This window comes from Amblyomma americanum, chromosome 11, assembly GCF_052857255.1.
Source record: "Amblyomma americanum isolate KBUSLIRL-KWMA chromosome 11, ASM5285725v1, whole genome shotgun sequence".
In the NCBI taxonomy this organism is placed as follows: Eukaryota; Metazoa; Arthropoda; class Arachnida; order Ixodida; family Ixodidae; genus Amblyomma; species Amblyomma americanum.
The window spans coordinates 31,330,188-31,338,813 of record NC_135507.1 but is presented as its reverse complement, the minus strand read 5'-3'; positions in this window follow the sequence as shown (position 1 = coordinate 31,338,813).

The window sequence follows — 8,626 nt, the reverse complement described above, 5'->3', positions numbered from 1 at the left end:
CTTACTTTCCTCATGAATCCACCGGAAATGTCCGCCTCACCTGTCAATCAAATGACGTCATTAAAGACTGAAATAGACAAAGTAAAAAATTGAACAGAATAAAAAACAAACACATTAAAATTAACGAAAATTAAAATAGAGATACATATAGAAAGTAAAAATAAAATAAAAAAGAATATAATAAATACAACAGGTACTGGGACGAAAACCCGCATTCTAGAAAGTTCCATGCTTTCGCATTCTTGCACGTAACAAGACTTAAGTGCATTCAGAAATATTTTAGTGCTGCTTGAAGGCTTATAATGTTAAAGGACATTTTCGCTACGCCGATCTGGGAAAAGCAGCGACTTGTGTCCCAGAGGCCAGAGCTTATCCATAAGGCCCGAGGTTAGTAACCGCATCTACCGCGTAAAGATTATACATAAGTGGATTACTTCTCAGCTTGGGGGACCGTAACCGCACTTTTGTTACCAATGGAAACTTCCGATTTTTTTTTTTACGTGCAGTGTCGCGTCGATTGTTGCTTGCCTGAGCAGGCTATTCGCTACCGCTCCGGTTTCGTAATGAGCGCGGGGTCAGTAGCAGTTGGCGCCCATGATTTGGGAATACGTTTGCGTATACGACGCGTGCCTTCCGAGCATAGAGTTGCGTTCAGTACAAACAACGCCATCCGTTGCATCCTACATCCGTCAGACCTACAGTACGGATCTAAGAAAAATTAATGACGCATCAGGTTATGCAGCCTCACCGTACTCTCACGCAGTTGCCTTGGCTACCTTTTCAACAAGTGCGTGATGTTAGGGGGCGCTCTGAGCAGCCTTCCAAGTAAGTTGAAAATCAGCTTTGTGCTCCCTGAGGTGGCTCAGCGGTTAGAGCGCTCGGCTACTGATCCGGAGTTCCCGGGTTCGAACCCGACCGCGGCGGCTGTGTTTCGATGGAGGCGAAACGCAAAGGTGCCGGTGTGCTGTGCGATGTCAGTGCACGTTAGAGATGTCCAGGTGGTCGAAATTATTCCGGAGTCCTCCACAGCGGCACCTCTTTCTTCCTTTCTTCTCTCAGTCCCTGCTTTATCCCTTCCCTTAGGGCGCGGTTCGGGTGTCCGCCGAATTGTGTGACAGATACTGCGCCATTTCCCTTCCCCAACAACCATTTTTTTTCCCAGTGACCCTCTCAAGTTTCTTGAGTCTCACCATAAGGTTATGATTCGAATGTGCATTTTGCTGCGTTTGCATTCAATTAAATACTTCCGTTAATTAGTTAATTCGATTAAAAAGTCATAAGACGCCGTTGCGTGGTTCTCAAGGTATATTAAGGGCCCGTTATACCGTGCATGGAGAATGGTCACCTCTTAGATCTACGGCCGCATTTTCCTTCTTGGTGGAATCATGGGAACACTCTGACTCGGGAAATATATTTTGATAAACCCTGACAGACCGAACATTTGCTCAAGTGAAAATGTAGGGGGAGCATAGGGGTTGGACTTTTCGGCTTAAAGAGAAAATAAACTATAAAGGTATATCGAATGTAATTTTCTAAATTCGGTTTTAACCGAGAAAGATCAATGCCCTTGACATGCACACCGAAGCTAGCTGGTTATTGAGTAGAAGTTATGCTCAGTAAAAGGAGAAATTTAAGTATAGTCGGATACAAGTCAAGAGAAAAGCGGCTTTCCCCAGTTAGAGGACCCTCTTCCAGCCAATGGCGTCGGCCGATTCTCATGAGTAGCCGGACAATGCCGAGAGTGACGTGGCAATGCAGACAGGAAACTAAACCCGATAATGCAGATAGGGGATTATCCCATTTTGTCGGCCACTCCCTGCATTGTCACGCTAGAAGGTTCACGAGAATCGGCCGAGGCTATTTGCTGGAAGCGGGCCCTTTGAAGGGGCCAAGCCGCCTTTTTCTTGACTTGTACCCGACAAGTATGGAAGCCAGTGGCATGATAAGACGTTGGTACCGTCGGATTAACGCTGTTTTGCGTGTCGACTCATGGCTCTGCTATCTTATACCCGCCTCCGCATAACGGTACGCTCCACCTGCTCGCTGCCTGCTTGCCAGGCGCTGTTTGACCGCCTTCATCACCCACTTAGGGCTGTTACTTGATTGAGTAGGTTTCTTCACTGCACACAAGGACACTGACGTGAAGCTACATAATAATAATAATGATAATAATAATAATAATAATAATAATTGGTTTTTGGGGAAAGGAAATGGCCCAGTATCTGTCTCATATATCGTTGGACACCTGAACCGCGCCGTAAGGGAAGGGATAAGAGAGTGAAAGAAGAAAGGAAGAAAGGGGTGCCGTAGTGGAGGGCTCCGGAATAATTTTGGATCTTTAACGTGCACTGACATCGCACAGCACACGGGCGCCTTAGCGTTTTTCCTCCATAAAAACGCAGCCGCCGCGGTCGGGTTCGAACCCGGGAACTCCGGATCAGTAGTCGAGCGCCCTAACCATTGAGCCACCGCGGCGGGCACAAGTCACAAAAAAGTGACATATTGTGGCTGCCGGCCATGACGGTTCAGCGGCAGTTCTGTCGCTGCTGTGACAGGAGGACCATATATGCGGTACCCCGCCATTCGCTGAGTCAAGCCTAATAACTATACGCCAACAAGAAAGCCTAGTTTTTATATTTAAACTTACACTTGCGGTTTTGTTTTTACGGCTCATTTCACTTCAACTTGTATTATTTTGCGATGCTACTTTCTCCGACAAACGCAGCTCTAGGACCATTTTCAGTTAATTACTGCTAAATCAACTTTTGGCTGCACAGGAACGCATTATGTCACAAAACAATTGCACCGTGAAAAAAGCCGACAGCTTCAAGCCCCTATGTACTACGTATCCATGAGCAAGCACGATAGCGTCGCATCGCGCGGGGAACCTCCGTGGGTTTTTAAATGCGAAAACGCTATATGGTTATGTCACGTCAGCAAGAAGTAACCGCAAATTTTGTCCGCACGATTATGTTCTCCTGTGGAGATAAATATGCAAAAGCCTGCTTGTGTTTTGTAGTGGGTGAGTAGATCTTGAAAAGAGAAAAGTTAGGTTGATGAATTTCGGTCAGCTGATTAATTAAATTCAATTAATGAAAATAAATGCTGTGCTTCAAGCAGGCCTCGTGTGACTGATTCAATGAAGAACGATGTAAATGCGTTAGAAGGTTTACTAAAAAAATATATAATAAAATAAAAATAAGAAGTTAAAAGACAATGAAAATTCAAAATTGAAATAAAATAAACAATTACAAATATAAAATCAAAATAAATAAAACAAAACGTAACCGAATTTTAAATAATAAAAAATGAAAAATGCAGTTAGAAAAAGAGGAAAGGGAAAGGCCTTCGAATTTCCGCTCTTAAGCAGTGTTACGTCTCGCCTACCTACGACGCGCGGTATAGCCGGCGCGGATGCAACGGACGCCGCGGCTTCGTTCATCGCCGCCGCGACGCCTCCCGCCAAGCGCGTCCAGGCATGTTTCAGTGCCACGTGTCGTCGTGCGTGCGTGTGTGTGTGTGCTTGTTTTGCCCACGCTTGTCAAAGCGCGGCAGCCGGGGAGAGGAGCTCCTCAACTGGGAGGCGAGGAGGTCTGACCGGCGCCGGCCTGGCGGACGCGCCCGTCACGCCTGAACATGTTCAAGCGTCGCCGTATCGGATGACTCTTCCCAAGCCGTTCCCTCTTGCCCTCGACTCCGAGGGTATAAAAAAAGACAGCTGCGCCGGACGCGAGAGAGACTTCGATTCCTTCCTTCGAGTAACGTGGTCGCCCTGACCGGCTGCTCTTTTGCGATGCCAGAATAAACAAGTTGTTCTGTTGCCAGTCGAGTCATCCTTTGCCGGGACCTTCGGATGTTTCCAGCTTTGCCCCAGGCCGCCAGGCCAACGCTACCCTTGGGGCTTACAACCCAAATGCAACAACTGGTTGCCAGCGGTGAGATCCCGACAACGGAGGCCAGCAGCGAAGATATGCGGTCAACTGTATGCTGAGCAGCACAACGACCATCCGGGAGCAGTGCAACGAGCCCTGTGTGATGACTGGTTGCCTGCAGCGGAACGACTGCGCTGAATTCTTGGCTGCGAGGTTTGGTGAGTGCGGGACTTTCTTCTTCTGAGTTTTGCCAGGCTTTTGTTAGTGTCAGAAACAGAGCTGGTAATTGGGTTGTCGTTGCTGCCGGGTTAGTTTGCGGCAAGACAATAGTAGGCAGTAGAGAAAGCAGCATTCGGAGCAGCCATGGATTTGAAGTCGTTGCGCAAACCGAAATTGCTGGAGCTTGCAAGAGAGTTGGGTCTTGATGTCTCAGACAAACTCAGAAAACCAGAACTGCTAAGGGCGATTCTTGAGTTGGAGGCTGAGGATGACGAGCTGTCGGAATGCCTTGAGACCATTGAGGAGAGGGAACAAAAAGAGAAAGAGGAGCGCGAACGTAAAGAACAAAAAGAGAAAGAGGAGCGCGAACGTAAAGAACAAAAAGAGAAAGACGAGCGCGAACGTAAAGAACAAAAAGAGAAAGAGGAGCGCGAACGGAAAGAACAAAAAGAGAAAGAGGAGCGCGAACGTAAAGAGCAAAAAGAGAAAGAAGAGCGCGACCACGCTTTAGAAATGAAGCGTCTCGAGGTAGAGATGGAACGCGCTCGTAATGGAAGTCAGGCACACGGTGCAGGAGAACGGGTATCGTTCAAAATGACTGACCTGATGCGGCCGTTTAAGCTTGGAGAGGACATTGGTTTGTTCCTGGTTAACTTTGAGCGAACGTGCGAGAAGCAGGGGTTCTCTCGGGAAACGTGGCCACAGCGCTTGCTCACTTTGTTACCCGGCGAGGCGGCCGACGTAGTCGCTCGCTTGAAGAGAGAGGAGGCAGAGGATTTCGACCAAGTGAAATCGAGTCTGCTAAAAAAGTACAGGCTGTCAGCGGAGGCGTTCCGTCGGAAGTTTCGGGAAAATGAAAAAGGCAGAAATGAGTCATATACAGAGTTTGCCTACAGGCTTATGTCAAACATGCAGGAGTGGCTCAAAGAAGAGAAAGCGTTTGGTGACCACGAGAAAATTCTGCAGTGTTTCGGGCTGGAACAGTTTTATAGTCGGTTACCTGAGAACGTGCGGTACTGGGTCTTGGATAGGCCAGACGTTAGTACAGTGGCTAAAGCCGCCGAGCTAGCCGAGGAGTTTGTGACGCGTCGGGCTCGCGGAGCTAAGGACGGTCAAAAGGGTGAATTTGGCTCCAAGTCTGAGAGGCCGAAGTTCACACCCATGAGAGCAAGGGGGGACACGCGTAGTGCGGATGCGAGTGAAAGCAGTCCGACCGAACGTAAGGAGACGGCGGCAGCCGAAGCCGAACGCAGAAAGCGGTTCGAGGCGAGGCAAGCGCGCGTGTGTTATACGTGCCAGAAGCCGGGTCACTTTTCGGCGCAGTGTCCAGAAACAAAAACAAAAGTCGTTTTTTTGTCATTATGCAGCACTGACGAGAACATGAAGCTTCTCGAGCCTTACATGCGAGACTTCCTCGTGAACGGGAAAGAGTGCCGAGTGCTTCGTGATTCCGCAGCTACAATGGATGTAGTTCACCCCTCTTACGTAGAACCCGATATGTTCACGGGCGAGTGCGCATGGATCAAGCAAGCCGTGGAAGCTCACAGCGTGTGTCTGCCCGTAGCAAAAGTGCTCATTGAAGGACCTTTCGGAGCAATTGAGACGGAGGCAGCAGTGTCATCTATGCTGCCCCCCCAGTACCCGTACCTATTTTCGAACCGGTCCGATCACCTCCTGCGCGAGAAGGGTCTTTTGTTTGGTGAGGCTAGCGTTCAGGCCTTAACCAGATCGAGAGTTCGGGAGCTCGCTGCAAAGGCGGTAGTTGCGGGGCCGACGTTGTCGAGCAATGAGAAAGGGTCGGAGGCGCAGCAAGCTGATATTCAGAGCACGTCCGAACTGAATAAAATTGAGCCTGTAGCGTTGAAGGCACCAGGTACTGGAGATGAAATGCACGACACGGGAAAGTTAGAAGAGCTTCCGGTCGAGCTTCCGGGACTAAGCTCAGTGACGAACAGGGAAGACACTGATCAGGTCATTAGTGACTTAATCATTAAAGCACCGCTGTCGCCTGAGCAGAAAACCGAACTACACCAACTCTTACAAGAGTTTCAAGGTCAGTTCTCTGAGAGGCCTGGTAGGACTTCTGTCCTTACTCATGATATAGAACTTACCTCCCCAGAGCCAGTACGATCTAAGGCGTACCGGGTGTCACCCCGCCAGCGCGATATTATGGAGGCTGAGGTAAAGAAAATGCTACAGCTCGATGTTATTGAGGCGGGTGAGAGTGATTATACCTCCCCTTTGATTTTAGTTGAGGTACCGGGCAAGGAACCTCGTCCTTGCGTCGACTACCGCAGGCTTAATTCTATCACTAAGGATCAAATTTATCCGATCCCTAACATCGAGGAGCGCCTTGAGAAAGTTAGTAGCGCTCAGTTTATTTCCACCCTAGATCTTGTCAGGGGTTATTGGCAGGTTCCACTTACAGAGGAGGCTAGTAGGTATGCGGCGTTCATTTCACCAATGGGAACATTCCGTCCTAAAGTTTTGAGTTTTGGTTTGAAGAACGCGCCATACTGCTTTTCAAGCCTCATGGACAAAGTGTTGCGGGGACAGGAAGAATTTGCTTTACCGTATTTAGACGACGTAGCGATATTCTCCGCATCCTGGTCTGAGCATATGGCACACTTGCGGGCAGTGCTAACCCGCCTGCGCGAAGCGGGCTTGACAGTCAAGGCTCCCAAGTGCCAATTAGCACAGGCAGAGGTTGTCTACCTCGGTCACGTGATTGGACAGGGTCGTCGCCGCCCCTCTGAAATAAAGGTGGCCGCTGTGCGAGACTTCCCGCAACCGCGCACGAAGACCGATATTCGGTCGTTCTTGGGTGTCGCCGGCTACTATCAGAGGTACATCCCCAGGTACTCCGATATCGCGGCTCCCCTGACGGATGCTCTAAGAAAAACAGAGCCCCAAACAGTCGTCTGGAGCGAGACAAAGGAGAGAGCTTTTAGCGCCCTAAAGAGCGCCCTAACAAGCCAGCCTGTGCTACGATCGCCAGACTATACCAAAGGGTTCGTTGTTCAGTGCGATGCTAGTGAGCGAGGCATGGGCGTTGTACTGTGCCAAAGGGACAATGGAGAAGTGGAACACCCCGTCCTGTATGCTAGTCGTAAGCTGACCTGTCGTGAGCAGGCGTACAGCGCCACCGAGAAAGAGTGTGCGTGTCTCGTGTGGGCCGTTCAGAAATTGTCATGCTACCTAGCCGGCTCGAGGTTTATCATTGAGACGGATCACTGCCCTCTCCAATGGCTGCAGAACATCTCTCCCAAAAATGGCCGCCTCCTGCGCTGGAGCCTCGCTTTGCAACAATATTCCTTTGGGGTGCGTTACAAAAAGGGGAGTCTCAACGGTAACGCCGATGGCTTAAGTCGAAGCCCCTAACGTAGGAATCCGCCTCAAAGTTGTTGGTTACTGATGTTTTCTTCCTGAGGCAGGATTTTTAACATATTGCTTTTGTTTAGTGTTTCAAAGTGATTATGTGCTTTCTAGTGCAATTTTCCAATTTGTGGACGCGTTCTGAGTGCTGCTTGACTACTGTAAGGAACTAGGCAGTAGTATAAAAGGGGAAAGAGCCTGGCAGAGCTTAGTGAGGGTTGTCTCGTGCTTGCTGACTGAGCGGTTGCGTTTCGGCGTAGTTCTAACGCTTGCTGGGAACGAGCACAAAAATGGCAACTCTCCCGAAGTGACTTTACAGTGTCCTATGTGATCCTGAACCCGAGAACGAGGCCTTCTCTGTGCGCTGCGCTCAAGCAACGTCGAGGGACGATCGGTTTCGATTACGAGCATCATCGAGCGACATCCCTCTGGACAGCGGATGCAGTCCCCTGACCATCGGGATCTCCTTCTCCCGGCGGGGCGGTCTGTTACGTCTCGCCTACCTACGACGCGCGGTATAGCCGGCGCGGATGCAACGGACGCCGCGGCTTCGTTCATCGCCGCCGCGACGCCTCCCGCCAAGCGCGTCCAGGCATGTTTCAGTGCCACGTGTCGTCGTGCGTGCGTGTGTGTGTGTGCTTGTTTTGCCCACGCTTGTCAAAGCGCGGCAGCCGGGGAGAGGAGCTCCTCAACTGGGAGGCGAGGAGGTCTGACCGGCGCCGGCCTGGCGGACGCGCCCGTCACGCCTGAACATGTTCAAGCGTCGCCGTATCGGATGACTCTTCCCAAGCCGTTCCCTCTTGCCCTCGACTCCGAGGGTATAAAAAAAGACAGCTGCGCCGGACGCGAGAGAGACTTCGATTCCTTCCTTCGAGTAACGTGGTCGCCCTGACCGGCTGCTCTTTTGCGATGCCAGAATAAACAAGTTGTTCTGTTGCCAGTCGAGTCATCCTTTGCCGGGACCTTCGGATGTTTCCAGCTTTGCCCCAGGCCGCCAGGCCAACGCTACCCTTGGGGCTTACAACCCAAATGCAACAGCAGACAAGTGCAATCCTATAATTTTCCTGTTCTCGGGTACCTGCTTGTTCATCTAGGCATAGGATTGTCACGCTTCGTTGATATACGTTTAATTTTTAGTCTGTTAAGCTTGTTACTGCATT